This window comes from Camelus ferus, chromosome 26 (genome assembly GCF_009834535.1).
Source record: "Camelus ferus isolate YT-003-E chromosome 26, BCGSAC_Cfer_1.0, whole genome shotgun sequence".
Taxonomy (NCBI): domain Eukaryota; kingdom Metazoa; phylum Chordata; class Mammalia; order Artiodactyla; family Camelidae; genus Camelus; species Camelus ferus.
In genome coordinates, this window is record NC_045721.1 from 7,777,417 (window position 1) to 7,795,061 (window position 17,645).

General features: G+C 37.5%; 1 protein-coding gene across 3 annotated transcripts in view; it reads left to right on the forward strand.

Moving 5' to 3' along the window:
- The window catches only part of FUT10 (fucosyltransferase 10), a 359,041-nt gene that overhangs the window by 173,491 nt on the left and 167,905 nt on the right, over window positions 1–17,645 (forward strand). For all 3 annotated transcript variants that reach the window (XM_032468336.1, XM_032468337.1, XM_032468335.1), the window contains one exon: window positions 2,679–2,770. The gene's annotated coding sequence lies outside the window, so the exon portion shown is untranslated. The remainder of the gene's footprint in view (window positions 1–2,678; window positions 2,771–17,645) is intronic.

A 17,645-nucleotide genomic window follows, 5' to 3' on the forward strand; every position in this document is an offset into this window, starting at 1 on the left:
CTTTTTTTGTGGTGAGAACATTTAAGATCTATTCTCTTAGCAACTTTCAAGTATATAACAGTGTATTATTAACTATAATCATCATGCTCCCCAGAATTTACTCATCTTATTACTAGAAGTTTGTATCTTTTGACAGATATTCTTATCTTTGGCTGTCTTGTTGTGCTGTATTGATTGTGATGGATGTCACTTTATAATACTCAGGATCCACTACTCCAGGAAATACTGCCCAGCTAAGCCCAGAGGAAAGACTAGGAGCACAATCTGGTGCTTCTGGTGTAGTTGTCTGGTTCCTCCACAAACCCTAGGACCCGGAGCAGTTCTATTTCATGTAGACCAGCATAGTTTCTCTTTGGTGGACCTCAACTTGAATTCCAGGTGGCAGACAAGCAGGGACCTGCAAAGGGATATATATGGTGGAAGCAACTGGTCAAAGTCTTTCACAACTTCCTCTGTCCTAATCAGAAGCAGAACACGTGCAGAATAATATATGTTGTGTTAACATTAAGCCGTAGTAATAAGAAAATATTTGGATGGATGACAAGACTTCAAACACAGTTGCCTTTTATCATACATGAATTTAAAACAATTAGTATCTAACAAAATGAAGAACTCTTAAACGTCGAAGCGCTTGACAGGGAAGAAAGCCCTTGCTCCTATAAATGTGCCTGCCATGGCAACACGAGTTTTAAATCTGTGAAGAGCTAATACCAAGTGGCAGGTTCTCTAGGTCAACCCTGTAAATGCAAGGCATTATTTGATTTAGATATAAGATTTTCATCACTTAATCCTGCAATTCAGTGAGATATCTTTATTCTAACCTGAAATTCTTTTTTGGAAAACTTGAATCACAAATAGAGATATTAGCGAGAGAGAATGATTTGTTAAACTCATGAGACAGTTGTTTTAGGGATTAGCACTGTGCGTATAAAACCTGTAGATTGAAGATCAGATTTTATGGCAAGCATATTTTGAGTTTAAAAAAGAAGAGGAAAAATCTTTTTGTATGCTTTCTTATGGCACATACTGTCTAAATTTTTTTTCTTTTGGGGGTGCTATTAAAAAGCATTATCACTAACAAGAAGTAAAAGTTACTAGTTAATCCAGAATTTGCTCAGTATAAAGGTGGACTTGTTGAGTCAAAAGTGAGTCCCCCCAGTCATCCCAGTCATCCCAGGAAAAAAAGCATTTCCCCATTTGGGACACTGTTACTAAAGTGATTCTTAGACTCTGAAACGGAGTGATTCTTTTGTAGAAATGCATAGTAATCTAATTAGAAAACATAAAAGCACTAAATAATACATGCCTCACATTTAACCATAGGGAAGTTCAGTTACCTCTAAAAGATGTGTTGGCTGTGTTTGTACTGAGGGGTTTCGAGGACAGGTGTCAGTGTTAATGTCCTCACTGGAGTTGTGGGTGGAACATGTACGGTAGTAATAGTACTAAAGTGTGCTTAGAATAATCTGGAATCTTCCAATTGGACTAGTTTTTGAGTGAATAAATCAGATTTGGGTGTTATTAGTTACGATGCTAATCGACTCCTTGGTATGCCTCCGTCTTCACGGATGTTGTGAGTTGCATTTCCCTGCTGTTACTTTGCACCTGCGTGATGGTGCGATGTCTGAGCAACACCAGGTAGTAGACTTTGTGGGGCAACCCGCCAGCCACAGCAGAAGCACCAGATTGTGTTCCTGCTCCTTCCCCTGGGTTTAGCGTTAACTTTCTCTGTGTTTGCTCCTGCCAAAGAGCCAAATCCCTCACAACCAGGATGGGGAATGATGCGTCAGTTACTAAAACACACAAGAGCCTAGACAGTGAGAAAAGAAAGGGCTACACCCTCAGTTGTTGAATTAGTTATGAAACAAATACATTCCTAGGAATTTAATGAATACAATTTCTGTACGCCTCACATTTAGAAATAATGAGATGGAAAATATGAAATAACATGTAACAACATTGCGACATGGAGAACCAGATCTTGAAGAATTTATTTTGGACAGGGACTGTTTCCTAATCTTAGGTTCCTGTTTAGAAGTATGACCACTAGCTGGCATGTGAATACTATTTAAACTTGAAAAGTGTTTATTTTTATAATTTTTGTCTGGAATTTTTCTCAATTTTTTAAAAAGAATGTCAGTAGAAGGCTGCCCAGTAGCTGTGTATGATTTTAGTTCCATGGTCAATTAAGGTTTCGCAGAAATAGAAAAAATTGAGTCTAAATTAAAGGCAACAGTCTGAGACCTGCCATTCTTGATGACTCCAGGTATTCAAATTCTAAATAATTTAGAATTCACAGAAATATTTTCCCACAATGGACATACCCATGAGCAAACATTTTTTTAAAAGGGATAATCAGGACCCTCTGAATGATTGTCTGTGGTTCAGGAATCTTTACTGGCTTGTAGGATTGGCAGAAGTCTCCTCTAAGGACCTCAGAATTTGTCCCTGCTGGCACTGCTGATTTGACCAGAATACGTTTCAACTAGTCATTGGCTGGGCCTCACATGGACCTGGGATCTTCACAATTAAAATCAGACTAATGCCACTTCCAGCAGCTTGGAAACTTGCCCCTTGAGTCTACCATCTGTTGCTTCTGCTGCTTCTTAACAGATAACCCCCCAAATCTCAAGCTTAACACAGTAAGTATATTTTCTTGCCCATGTCTTCCTGAACAGGTGTGCTAATTGGCAGACAGCATCTCCCAGGCACTGATACTTCATGGATTTTCAGCATGTGGTTTCTGAGTTGGCTGTCCTTGCTGAAAGAGGTAAGAGAATGAAGGGTTCATGGCGGAGGTTTCTCTAGGTCAAGCCTGGAAGAGGTCCACCTCCCCTCCACTCACTTACCGTTGGCCCCCCCCACAGTCACATGGCCAGATCTAACTGCAAGAGAGGCTGGGAACCATAGTCTGTCTTTGAGCCCAAGAGGAAGAGAAGTTGGGTTTGATGAATAGCTAGTTAGTCTCTGACACACGTGCAGCTGTACAAATATTTTAACAGTATTTACATTATTGTTACCTTTGTTGCATTACTTGTGATTTCTCATATGTGAATTTTAAAAATTATTCCAATTTGTCTTTGAAATATCTATTGTATTACAATTGTGTACATTTTCAAGATACATACATATATATATATATATATATATATATATATATATATATATGGTATGTATATATGTGTTATGTATATGTACAAAATATGTATGTGTGCAGTGTGTATGTGCATGTGTGATTCAAGGTCACTTAGTTTCACATAACTTGAGACCAGGATTTATAACTTTGAATCCACTGAATGGTTTCATTTTATTATACTTCAATCTCATGGTTAGAGAGAAGATGACAAAAAGGTCCATGAATCAATACTTTTTGATTATTATCATCTCCACTTTAAATTCCAATACCTGGTGGTAAATACTGAGAAAACTACCTTAAGTTTAGAGCTACAAGGGCATCAAATACTGGAATCTTTTCATAATTACTTTTGCTGCTCTTTCCATTTTTTTTTTCTTTCAGTACTCATTATTTCTTTATCAGATTGACTCAGGGATTTATCATAATCATTCTGGCAATTGAGGAGGTAGAAAGAGGCAAAGGTAGATTAATAGATACAGTAGAAGGCTGAACTTTTTCTAAAAATTTCAAAAGTACAACGCCCAAACTCACATATCCAATAAAGGATATCTAATGAGAGAAGAATAGAAAAAAACAATGGTACCTGTAGGTTAAAAAAAAAAAAAAAAAAAAAGATCTCGAGCTCGAAGCAGAGATCTGACTGCACATGCAACAAAAGGAGTGGGCTGAGCTGGGTGGGTATGACAGGCTGTGAACCGGGATGATGACACCAGCATCTCTGTGTCCGTGCCCAGGGCAGACAGCTGCTTCTCATTACCGCTGCCAAGGAGGAGTGCAGGAGGGAGTAGAAAATCCAAATGTGTTGTTCATAAAGAAACAAACTAAAATTCAAGTGAACTCAGAGAGGAATTAGCTAGTTAGTGAAAAACGCTAAAAAGCCAGAACCACCTGGTTCAGGAAAAACTACCCTAAAAGGGACTGTCAATGTTACAAATAGCAAGAAGAACAGATAGTCTTCCCAGGGTAGAACGAGGGGGAGATGCTTTATTGTGGCCTGATAAGGTGAGTAATATAGAAGGATTGTTTCCAGGCAGCTGCTGCCCATTAGACGAAGGTGGTGAGAGACTCCACTGAGAGCCTTTCAGACAAAGTTATGTGAAAGTATGCACACTCCAGAAACACGACTGAAGATCTTAGATTGATCATGCTCCAAGTTCTATTGTGGCTAGAATGTCTTCTGGGCAAAGGGAAAAAGGCCAGGCTTGGATTGTCCATATGTCTTAAACACTTAATGAAAAATTATATTAATTCCTCTATATCTTCTGTTACTTGTCCAAGAGGCTAAATATGATTCAGATTGTCTTCACAGGACTCTGCTGATTGAAACAGACATTTCTTGGCTTTCTTTTCCTTTCTCAATTCCATGTGTTTTTTTTTTTATTTCAACTTTAAACGTATTGAAGGTAGAACCAACATTTACTGATTGTTTACTATTTCTCAGACCTTGTCTCAATGATGTATCTCTTGCATCCCTCAATACAATCTTGTAAAGGAAATAATTGTTTAAAAATCACATTTCACAAATGAGGAAACTGTGTTGCTTAATGATACAGTAAAAGGCAGAACAAGAAAATTGATTGTATTTCTCAATGCAAAGGTCATACTGTTTTCCCTAGAAGAGAAGTCAGGGTCCCTGACATGGGGTTTGAAAATGTTTGTAATAGTAAACATAGCAGCTTCTTCAACTTTCCTCTACTTTATGCTCTTGGAGGCAACACTGGAGACCTGGTCAGTGTGTTTCTTGGAATCTTGGGCAAGTCACTTCACTTTTTCCAATGGAAAAATGATGGGGTTGGACTAGAGGATATCACAGATCTTGACCAGCTTTGATTCATCTCCAGCCCAAGGACTAGGATGTAGCAACCTCTCAGCCACACTCCTCACTGCAACAGCAATGAGGAATCTAAGAGCACTTTCCATTGCCAGGTAGTGGCTCCTTTCACTTCTCTCATTGTAGGGGACTCTCTTTAAAAGGGTTAAAGTGGAGAAACTTCCCTGTTTGGCATACATACTCAGGAAGCCTGGTGTGATGGTGAACATCAGTTTCCCATTGATCAGGATAAATTCAAGCTCTACCATCAGTCATTTCACCCATCTGCAATCGTCAGGAAAATACCTAAGTCACACTTGGAAGACGCATTCATCCTTCCAAAAAATAGAAAGTGTTTGCCTCCTTTCTGGACCGGCAGCTGATCGGAAGTGCTTACTCAAAAGACCGTTGCTGGAAGGGAGGATATGTAACCATTCCTGGATGGCAGCATCTATACATTGACACCTCTCTTTATCCCCCCTGACTCAGTCAGTGTTTTTGTGATACTTGTATCATCACAGGAGCCGATTATAAGAAAAGTATGGTGATCTCACTTACCCACTTCGTGGGAGCAATTCACAAAAACACAGTAAAACAAAAATGGATCTCTTTCTCAGTTGTGCTTGTGAACTTTTTTGGCAGATAAAGCACATCTTTCCTTTAGTATATAATCCCTTTAAACCTCATGTGAAGTGGTTTATTTGCGCAGTCATTTGCTCAATATCATTAAATATCCATTCATCTAAGAGGCCAGTTACTTCTTTAATGAAGTATATTCTTACCTACAACGTGACCAAAAATAATACGAGTTTATAGAATTATTCCATGAAGTAATGAAGAAAATGCATGAAAGTGCCTCCCTTCTCTGTGTAAACTACTAGGCGGTCATTGTGCAGAATGAAAAAAGATGGTTTCCTAAGGAAATGGATCAGGTCTTCAAGAAGTTGCAGTCTGGTAAGAAAAAACAGTGTGTTCATAAGTCACCCAAAGTTAGAGAAGAAAATGGCGTGGATGTGAGCGAAACGCAGGTAAAATGCCACCAGAGCTTGGACAAGAGAGGATACTTGTAGGATTATAAGACACAATATAAAACATAATATTTTGCACAGGTATTAGAACTCAGCTTTTATCTGGACATTTTAAAAATGGAGGAGAGAGAATAGAGTTACTTTTTGAAGGTACAGCATGAAAACAGAACTAAGATATAGGTGCCATAGGAGAAGAGCCAGTGGTTTGGTTTGGCTGGAGTACATGGTACACAAAATAAGGTTGGAAATGTAGGTGTGACTAGACTGAGGGTGGGTTTGAGTGCTTTTATTCTGGAGACCAGGATTTAGGGTGATAATAAGAACAGAGAGGCTATAAGGCAGAGTAGGTGTGTAATGAAAGAGGACAGAATGTTCAGTGAGGGACATGTTGGATTTGAAGCGAATCAAGAGCCTTCTTGTTGGGTTGCTAGGGAGAGCTGAAAACTGGTAACACTGGAGGAGAGGAACCTGACATGGCATAGTTCTCTTGGCGGTACTTTACAGCAAGAAACTTCCAATGTAATTCAGTAGAATAGAACCACCTTGTAAGACTTACGTCAACACAGAGCCTCAGCATTTCCATCACATAATCTCAATACTTGGCCACTGAAGGGAGTAAAGGTGACATAAGAAGTGAGAGTGGATGGGAAACTTAAGAGAAAACATTTTTTGGGGGGGCATGTAATTAGGTTTGTTTATTTGTATGTTTGTTCGTTTATTTAATGGGGGGACTGGGGATTGAGCCCAGGACCTCATGCATGCTAAGCACACGCTCTACCACTGAACTGTACTCTCCCCCCAACAATTTAGAATAAATATATTAAAGGTATTGATAAAGAGGACCAAAAGGTGTTACACTGCATACATTTTGGATTCAATTTATAGGGTGTTCACGATGGTGTATGGTGTGAAGGAAACTTAATGAGCCCTCAAAACAATGAAGTGAAATAAGTTATTGATAAGGACAAAAAAAAATAGAGCAAATAATGCACCTTAACTACACAAGCGCAAAGAGTAAGCACAAGATAGAAAATGAATATACACAAAACGTTATGATAACTCACAGAGAAAAAAATGTGACAATGAGTGTGTATATGTCCATGAATGACTGAAAAATTGTGCTGAACACTGGAATTTGACACAACATTGTAAAATGTTTATAAATCAATAAAAAATGTTAAAAAAAAAAAAAGAAAAAGAAAATGACTGATATGTGAAAGGTAATAAAATCCAAAGGGAAACCTGAGGTGCTAACAAGTTGCTAGTTTTTATATTTTAATGTGGTAAGTTGCTATTCACATCAAAGGAGTTTCTGATTTGAGAATCAAAAGGAAATTTGTGGCAGCAAAAATTATTGCCACAGAAAATTCAAGGGAAGCAGCGAAAACCCCGTGACCATGACAGGGAGCCTTCTCTGCAGTTTATTTTCTGCAGTTTGATTTTGTTGATGGAAACTGGCTACAAAGATTAGGAGCCATAAAGATAAGAAAAGTTGATAGAAAATGTAACTTGAAAACAGCAGATTGTACCAACATGGCAGCATAATACCATAACACCCTGTAACACTAGACATACCAAATAAGAGACTCCCTGCCTTAAAACCTCAGGAAAATAACTCTGTGCAGTAATATCGGGAGGGTGTTTTTGGAAGGATCAATTTTTCTTCATGGGCTTTGGGCACATTTAGTAATATAATACAGATCAGAAGTCTCTGCCACTATTTCTTATAATTTTGTGTCTAACAGGAGGACTTCCTGTAAAATAAGAGGGCCTAGTCAATACACTTACAGTGAATTCTCCAGAAGGCCAGAAAATAAAGTCAACAAGCCTTGTTTTCTCACTGTTGGGGGGTCTGAAATCAGGAGACCTGGCTGACAGCAGCCTTTGGGTTGATCCTGTGAGTAGATAAGATAGTAGGAACCAGGGCTAGAAAGATCTGCAGAGGCTTTGAAATCCAGGCTTAATACTTTTGACTTATTAAAAGAAGAAACAGCAGGCTCCAAACAGAGTCACTTGTGCTAAGCCCCGCATCAGCAGACCAAAACTTAATACCTAAGCTAATCGTACTTTCAGCCTCTGCCAGGCATGAAATTTGAAACCAACCAGTTTAGAATTTCCTGAGAGGGCAGAAGGTTTGGGGGATGAGTGAGACAAGAGGTACAAATTTCCAGTTACAAAATAAATGAGTCACAGGATGAAACACACAGCATGGAGGACATAGTCAATAATGTCGTAACAACTCTGTAAGGTGACAGATGGTAATTAGGCTTATTGTGGTGCTCATTTTGTAACGGACAGAAATATCGAATCACAATGTTATGTACCTGGAACTACTTCAACAAAAAATTAAAAAAAAAAAAAAACAACTTAAAAAAAACCCCACTATTGAGGTAATCTGGGTGACAGAACCCCACCCTTCCCTCCAAGGAAGGTGACCTTGCCTGAAATAATCCTTCCTTTTGTTTTTGACTTCCTTGTCTCCCTGCCTTTTGCCTGTAAAATAAATCTTCTGTTTTGTACAGTGCTTTTCTACCTGCTCGACGGGATGCTGACCAATTCATGAATTGCTGAATGAAGTTGATTAGGTCTTCAGAATTTACTCAGTTGAATTTTATTTTTTCACAGATTATGGCCTCATGAAAAAAAAAGAAGAGGTAGTTATATGAGGTTTAGGGGGGAGAGTGGTAGGCAGTAATATGACCAAATCTATATTTTATAAAGAATTGTCTGACAGGCATAGAATAAGCTGAAAGAAGGAGCGATTTGAACCAGGAGGAAAGGTTAAGAAATTCTTATAAAGCCTAATCCAGATGGCATCAGGGAAGGTGGACCAAAAAGTATTTCTCAAGTAGAGTGATGGGTTAGGGGAAAGCATCTCAATACTTTTCTCCAAACCCACTAATTAGCTCTTTCACAGAATCCAAGTTAGAATTTGTCCCGTCTATTGTAGTTTTAAAATTTCGATGATTCATACAAGCTGGATGTTCAGGTTGTCTAACTGACTCTTGAAATCAGTGGATCCACACAATTTTGTTTTGCTTCTGTTTATGTTGCCTCAAAACTTTATGTTCTTTTCAAGATGGCAGTTATCCCTTGGTTTACTTCCTTAAACATACTTAACATGCTTATTTTAAAGTTTTCATCAAACTGTTCAGTGCAGTGAATTTCATATTGCGTATTTTGATAATTGATTGCAATGGCTTCCTTAGCATTAGAATTCAAGTGTCTCTAATATTGCTCTGCAGGGCTCTCTCTCTCTTACACACACACACAATCTCTTTAGACTCTGGAGTCTCCAAAATGAATAAAAGAAAGAAGATGCATGGAAGTTACCAATTCAGGAGGACAAATTTCTCTTGCAAGGACTGACAGTTTGGTAGCTACGTTAGAAGTCCCTTACTACTGATGGTTTTTGGAAGTATGTAAGACAAATCTTTTATTCATATCGTGTATAGCATTTATCATGTGGCACATATTAAATACATATTTGTTGAACTAATTTCTTAATAAGTATGCCAAAGAGAATTGCAAAACCGTTCCAAACCATACCTACAAAAGGAAACTAAAGCCCTACGGAATGACATAAAGCCTTCCGGAAGCATTGAAAGGCTATACTATTTCCAGAAGGAAAAATATAATAAAAGGTTACTGAAACTATTAATTAGGGTCTGAAACTCCCATGTACTATCTTAAAGTAATGGAGGAGAACAGATATAGTCAGGATGTGCTCATTATCATAAAGTCTGGGAATGTGAGTCCCACCAAGGAAACGTTGACAGCAAGAGAAGAAATGAGCAGAAAGGAAGAATGAAGGAGGAGATGCCAAAGGATTTAACATGAAGAGGGTTTTACAAAAGACAAGCTATGTTAATTGGAGATATGGAAGCTCTAGGGAGAAAAAAAATGAGACTGATTGAATGTCCATACAAGATGTTAACTGAAGGTCTGGAGAGATTTAGGAAAGGAGGAAACATCATAATAGGAACTGTAATACATTATATTTATATAGCAAATTACCTTTATGGAGCACTTCTATGGACTTTATCATATGTGAACTTGACAATCACCCTGTGAAGTAGAATAATTATTATTCAGGTTCGGGGATAGTAGCATATATTGAGCAGCTTCTTTATGCTAAGAAATTTCACTTTGTATGCCATTCCACTGGAGTCCAAGTACCTGGGTTCAAACCTCAGCTCTTCTACTTACAAGCTAGGAGGGCCTGGGCAAGTTACTTACCTCTAGTTCCAGTTTTCTCACATATAAGTTCTGAGATAGTAAAAGCTCAATAAATATTGTTATGAAAAATAATTTGCAGTTTATTTTACACGAAATAAGACAATTACCATAACATATAAAAAACTATTAAAAACAGTTTAGAAAAGCCAACAATCTGACAGAAAAACAAGCAGACTGTTTACAGTTCACCGAAAAAGAAATGCAGTTGGCTCCTGGCCAGTTTTTTGTTTTTTTTTTGGAGGTGAATAACTAGGTATTTATTTATTTATCTATCTATCTATTTTAATGGAGGGACTGGGGATTGAACCCAGGACCTCGTGCATGCTAAGCACACATTCTACCATTCCACCACCCCTTAGCTAAATTTAAAAAAATGCTTATACTGGTTCAGAATGAAGGATATACAAATTAAAACTACATTGAGATATATTATCCAACCCATTAGACTGACTAAAATCCAAATGCAGTTGATGAGATTCTGGGTTGATAGGCACTTTAATGCATTTTTGCTGGGAATACAAATTTTTACAACACCTATGCAGGGTAATGCTGGCAGTATCTGGTGAATTTACATATGAATTTTTCTTTGTCTGAGTAATCCAGCCCAAAGCTATACTGGCAAAGTACAAATAAAAAGAGAAGATTATATGGACAAGGCTGCTTTTAGCCCTGGTTGAATATAAACAATAACACCTCTACTCAGTGGAGTACTATGCAGCTGGAGAAAAGGATGAGGAATATCTCTATATCGTAATATATCCAATATATTAAATGAAAAGTCAAGGTAGAGAAAAATGTATATAGTAGGCAGGCAATTGTCTAAGAAGGAGGTTATATGAATACATATATATATATTTTAATGGAGGATAACCTTATACTTTTTGAAAAATGGTCACCCAAGGAGAAGGAGGAAATATGGTGGGGGCAGATATTGAAGCTCAACTTCTTTGAATATACCTTTGATGGAGGATCTATTAAATATCTTACATCATTATAAACCAAAATTAAATTAAACAGCAAGTCCTAAAAACTAAAAGTGAAATAAAATAGTTGGTCTTAAGTGTATATTCTACTCGTGGCATAACTACATAGAGTAATTCTTTCAAGTGTCTTTAAAACCGTCATTTGACTGTACCACCTAGGGACAAAAGTAAACACAAACTTTGTCATCAGAGTATCCAAAATCTAGGTGATGTTAGTATCATTAAAATAAGAAATTAAGACTTCCGCTTCTGTAAAGATGGAGTGGAGGTACTTTTCCCTATTCCTCCCAGTAAGTACAGCTAAAATCCCTGAACATTATATAGAAATAAGCATTAGAAGACTTTGAAAGGTGGAGAGAAGAAGGCGGACTGGCCAGGAACCTCGGGATCCAAGGAACAATACAGCGGTGAGTTCCCTGGGTTCTCTTTTTGCCTCGTGTATCCCGGACTGAGTGCCAGAAATACCGACAAGTACAGACAAGTAAAGGAAGCAGGAAAAGCCTGGTCTCTTTAGCCAAAGGCCCAGCCAAGGGGCAGCCGAGCAAGACAGACAATTTGCAGACACTCTCCTCAAGTCAAACATCATCCCACCCCCATCCACCACGGCCGAATGGGGAGCCCAGGCTCCCACCGTGGCCTAACTGCTTGTTGCAGGCCCCCCTCAGCCTGCCTCTGACCAGGGTGGTGTCAGGGATGGACAAGCAGGGGGATGAAACTTTACCGTTTACCGCAGTAGCCAGGACTCTTCCTGCCACGTTGTCAGGGGAGGTCACTTGGGGAGCAGTAACTAGGTGCTCCTGTCCCCCCCACAGGTGGCCTAGTGACGAGCCTGAACTTTCTACCCCCACCCGGCAGGAACAAGTTGCCTCTCCCCCATTATGATGTCAGTGGAGGCTAAGCGGAGAACCTAAACCTCAGTCCCACTGGCCACCAGTCAGGTGGCCTCCACCTGCTTTTGCTGGCGTGGTTTCAGAGGAGGCTGCTAAAATAGAAGATCTAAGTCAGAACCATAGTGTCATAAAGTCCAACATGTGTAGGATTCAAGCAACACTCACTCACAAAGAACCAGGAGAGTCTCAACTTGAATGAGAAAAGACAGTAGATACCAACACCAAGGTGACACAGATGTTATAATTATGTGACAAGGATTTTTAAAGCAACCATGTAAGGCTGTAATGAGTATTTATGAACATCTTTGGAAAAAAACAAAATTTCAGCAAAAAAGTTGAATACATAAAGGATAACCAAATGCAAATGTAAGAACTGAAATAAAAAACTCAGCTGATCGGCTCAAAAGCAAAATGGAGAGGACAGGGAAATGTTCCAGTGAACTTGAATACAGAAAAATAGAAATTACCAAATCTGACAGAAAATAAACTGAAAAAAAAAAAGAACCTAAGGGACCTGTGGGACTATAATAAATATGTAACATTTGTGTCCCAGAAAGAAAGGAGAGGGCCTGCAAAAAAATGAAAAATGGACCTAAAGATGATCACACTAAGTGAAGTAAGGCAGACAGGGAAAGTCAAATACCATATGTTATCACTTAGATGTGGAATCTTAAAAAAATGACACAAATGAACTTATTTACAAAACAGAAACAGATTCACAGACATAGAAAACAAATTTATGGTTACCAAAAGGGGAAAGGGGGAGGTGAAAGATAAATTAGGAATTTGGGATTAACAGATACACATTACTATATATAAAATAGATAAACAACAAGGACCTACTGTAGTGCACAGGGAACTTTATCCAGTATCTTGTAATAACCTATAATGGAAAAGAATCTGAAAAAGAATATATATATATAACTGAATCACTATGCTGTACACCTGAAACTAACACAATATTGTAAATCAACTATACTTCAATAAAAGAAAAATAAACACTAAAAATTTCCCAAATTTGGCAAAAGACATAGAACCTACATATTCAAGAAGCTGAGAAAACCCCATACAGGCTGAACTCAAAGAAATCCATGCCTAAACAAATCATAACCAAACTTCTGAGTACTAGAGACAAAGAAAACTCTTGGAAGCAACCAGAGAAGAATAATTCCTTACCTGTGGGAGAAAAACAATTCCAGTGACAACTCACATAAGATTTCTTATCAGAAACTGGAGGCAGAAGGAAGTGGCATAATATTTTTCAAGTGATGTAAGGGGAGAGCTGTCAACCCAGCATTCTGTGGCCAGTGAAAACAACCTTGCAGAATAAAGGGGAAATCAAGACATTCTCAGGTGAAGGAAAGCTAGAAGAATTTGTTCCCAGTGGATCTACCCTCAAATAATGGCTTTAAAAACTTCTGTAAACAGAAGAGTAATGAAAAGAGGAGAAACTTTGGAACATCAGGAAGAGAGAACAACAGAGGAGAAACTATGGGTTAATGTGCTTTATGTTTTCCTCTTGAGTCTTCTAAAGGACATTGCATGGTTGAGGCGAAAATTAGAACATGTTCTGATATGGTTATCAGTGTAGGCAGAGGAAACTTTGTAGACAATTTGTATTATAAATGGGGGAGGGTAACGAGATGTAAAGAGAGGTAAGGTTTTGTTCATTTAACGTTGGTGAATGTTAGCTAGCGGTAGACTGGGATAGTGTGTATATATAATATAAGACCTAGAGTATTCACTAAAAAGGTTATACAGTGGGATATATTTAGAAACACTATAGACAAATAAAAATGGAACTCAAAAAAATGTTCAAGTAACCTACAATTAAAACTGAAATAAAAAAAGATGAAGCAAACAGATAATAAAAACCAAAATGACAGACACAATCTTTCACCCATCAGTGATATTTCAAAGGCATTATGCTGAGTGGAGGAAAAAAAAAGCCTTCCTCAAAAGGTTGCATAGTGTATAATTCCATTTATATAACATTTTCAAAATGAAAAATTACCGTGATGGACAAGAAATGAGTGGTCACCAGGGGTTTGGGACAGTGGGGGTGGGTGGGTGTGACTTCAGATGGGTAACATGAAGGAGGTCACTGTGGTGACATAGTTATGTAATTGGTTGTGTAGGGGTTTCATGAGTCTACAGGTGGCAGAAAACAGCATAGAACTATCAATGTGCATTGTACCAATGTCAGTTTCCTGTGTTGATCTTATACTATGGTTGTGTAAGATATAACCCTTGGGGGAAACTGGGTGGAGAGGTACAGGGCACTCTTCTGCATTATCTGCACATTCCTGTGAATGTATAATTATATCACAATTAAATGTTAAAAAAATAAGTTGTTAAAAAAATAAGTTTTTAAAAAATAACGTTTTGAAACTTATTAAGTTAAGTATGCACTCAGTGCTGTGGTAATGAGGAGACATAAGGGCCCTATTCAATGTAAATAAATCAGGACAACTTCACAGAGGAGGCAACATTTGCATGGAAACTTGAAGGACAAATGTCTGAAGGCAAAGCACAAAGCTGAGCAAGGACATTTCAGGATTATGGAATTGTCGGTACCCAAGAGAGGAAAATGGGAGGAAAGAGCACATTTGGAGAAGGGCACATGGTTCATTATGAACAGGATACGTAGGACTGTGGGAGAGCAGCGGGTCTAATGAATGAACACTGCCATTTCCGTAGATATTCAAGAATTTGCCCACGTCTATGCTGACTTACGTCTTTCCTCCCCAGTACAAGTTTTATCACTATAGTTTCATGATAAAATATTGAGAAGCAAGAAACGCTTTTTTCTTTTTTATGCCTCATGCCACTGACCTTCAGTTATCCTTCTTTATCATGCATGTGTGCTCAAAAAAGATGGTAGAAAAAGAGGACAGAAGCAGCCAGGCAGGCGTTGAGATGGAAGTGGATTTTAGACATTTGTTAACTGATGGTGGAAGTCACCATTAAACAAAAAAATAGAACAACTACCAAAAAAGCGTTGATCCTGTGGGATGGAAAGTATCTGGAGTGCCCATCAGGGACAGGATGTACACGAAATGCAAGGTCGTGGGCTTTGTAAGAGGTTGCATTCAGGGAGAAAACATGCTATGGTAATTCCCCAGATACTCAGAACGCGACCCCGGAAAATCAATACAAATGCCAAATGTTTCTTCTAGTTCCAAGTTACATTCAAATGATTGTAAGGATGGACTTGCATCTGGAGGAAAAAGAATGAGGCTATTGTTTGTCCTTATGGGTCAAATATTTCATTAATTCATTCATCCTTTCATTTATCAAATATTTATTATTTGTTGTGTGTCAGGCATTCATCTAACCACAAGGACTTTCAAATCTTAAAAGTACTGAAAGAAATTTGCCACATAAGAGTTTCAGAACTTTTGCCTGTAAAAAAAAAAAAAATAGAAACATAATTATGATACACAACAAACTGGGGAAAATGTTGGCCAAAAATAAGAAAGACAAGTGGTTACTAGACTTTAAAATACAAAGAGCTCATATAATTTTGCAATTGAAAAATTGGTATAAAACTAAATAGATAATTTAGAGAACATTTACAAACGGTAAATAAATATATAAAGTGATATACATTGTCACCAACAATGAAAGAAATACAAATTTAAACAAAATACTTTTTTCTATGGCAGGAAATAAAATATACACTGTTGCCAAGGGTGAAAAAATAGATGCACAGATAAGTTCAAATTTTTGAAAAAGTCTTTTTTCAATATGAGTTGAGTCTAAAAATGTTTAATAACTTGGTTCTAGAAAGGATTAGTCACGAGGAAATAATAAAAAGGCAGACAAAGAATTATATATAGACGGATGTTCATTTAGATATTAGAATAAATAATTTTAAAACAACAGAATTCCAAAGAGGCAGTGACAAAATAAATAATATGACATTCACACATTGTACCATTATGTAGACATTGAAAATAGTGTTTCAAAGACTGCCACATAATCTACAAATACCAAATAAGGAAGTCAGGATACATACACATATGATTGTTAAGTAAAATACTGTTAGGTATATTTTCATTTTCTTTTTTATAATTTTCTGTGTTTTCTAAATTTTCTACAATAAACATATTTTACTTTTTAATTGGTAAACTAGTTATAATTTCAATAATTTTATAACAGTTCATTAAGGAATTATGTGTCAAAACATTTTTCTAATGTTATGTTTCAATAACTGAATGTTTCTTTGTAGAAAATTATTAATTCATAATTACTATGTGTGTATTTGTTGATCATCTGTCTTCTTTAACAGAATGTCAGCTTCTACCTCTGAATTTTTTTTTTTGTCTGTTTTTCTCTTTTCTTTTTTGGCAAACAAAGTTTATTCTAGGAAGAGCAGCTCATGGTCTACCTCGGCATTTGTAATAAGGTTCTATGTAATGGAATTTCCTGCCCTGAAGGAAATTTTCTGTATCTGCACTGTCCAGTATGGTAGCCATCAGACACACATTGTGATCGAGTACTTGCAATGTGGCCAGTGCAACTGAAGAACTGAATTTTTTCGTTTTATTTAATTTTAATTAATTTAAATGTAAATTTATATAGGCAAACTCTGTATTGGACAGTGTAATTCTGGAGCCCAGAACAGTGCCAGGCAATGAGTAGGCGCTAAATGAACACTAGTATAGTGTTTGGGGAGATAAATGCAAATTACTTGATGATTTGGCATCATTTGATGACATTGGGATAAGAACAGAGATAAAGTTTTGTATTATCCGACACATAATGTTAATATTAAAAATGGACTAGTTTGGGAGTTGTTGGCCCTAATATCAGAATGAAATGGGAAATGGTGGTTCTAGTGATATTAATAAATGCTTAAGAGCAGTATAAATAGAAATCATTTAATCCTCCCAATCTCAAAAAGTAATATCATTTCCCCTCATTTTATACGTAAGGAAACTGAGGCACAGAGAGGCAAGGTAACTTACTGAGTGGAGCCGGGGTTCAAATCCAGGTAGTCTGGTTTCATCTGTGTTCTTAGCCTCTATGATACAATGTGTAAATGGGCAGGTACCCTTTCTAACGACTGTGGTGGTGTTTGGTGTCAAAGCTACAGGTCTAATGTTACAGCGGACTGAGATGGATTTAGGTGGATTTTATAAGTTGGGTCTCCTGGATCAGAGCACGGTGAACACAGTGCACAGTGTCTGTTTTGCTTGGTTTTCAGTGCATCTACACAAACTCTTGACATTCATCCAACAAACACGTACTGTATGAAACGAAGTGCCAGGTGTTGTGTTAGGTTCTGGAGCTACAAATATAACGAAGCTATGTTACCTTCCCTCCAGGATTTCAAACAGTAATAAAGAAAGATTCACAAAAAGAGATTATAAAATCTGATAAGTACAAAAATGAAAATATAAAAATAGCATTCTAGGAGCCTAGAGGAGAGAGAGAGAGAGAGAAAGAACATTTGGAAAAATTGATACTGAGGGATGGGGTCCCTATTTCCACTCCACTTTCTGCTCTGCAGATTCCCCTTGGCCATCATTCATGCTGTAACACACCCAGGGA